Source organism: Lycium ferocissimum, chromosome 4, assembly GCF_029784015.1.
Source record: "Lycium ferocissimum isolate CSIRO_LF1 chromosome 4, AGI_CSIRO_Lferr_CH_V1, whole genome shotgun sequence".
NCBI lineage: Eukaryota > Viridiplantae > Streptophyta > Magnoliopsida > Solanales > Solanaceae > Lycium > Lycium ferocissimum.
Window position 1 is genome coordinate 26,127,534 of NC_081345.1, and position 509 is coordinate 26,128,042.

The window sequence follows — 509 nt, forward strand, 5'->3', positions numbered from 1 at the left end:
ATCCAACGGTTAACGAATCGGGAAGCACAATTTAAAATGAACTCATGTAGCAGAAAATTTCTGGACGAAAAATACGTTTTCTCTCTCGCGTTTTTCTCTCTCTATACGGTTGCTATGAATTCACTTTTGTGTTGTCAAAATAAGACCTAAATTGATCCTATATATAGAGGAAATTTTGGGCAAAATTGGCCTCGTCCAAATTGGATCGGGGTTTTATTAATCCAATTCCACATAGAAAAGTGGAAAACCCAAAAACCTGAGCTTGTTGGATAAAACGGTCCCAAAGATACTCTCAACACGATGTGATATTATCCGTTTTAAGCCCGCATGATTTTCTCCAAAAGCGGCACATCATTAAGAGTATCCAACCCTTATAAGTAGGCTCGCTTTTTTTATTTTTCGGTACCAATGTGGATTTGTTCGCATACCCAACAATCTCCTCTCCCTCGAACTAAGTTTCACGTGGGTCATTATCATACCACGGCCGTAGAGAGATTCAATACATGTGC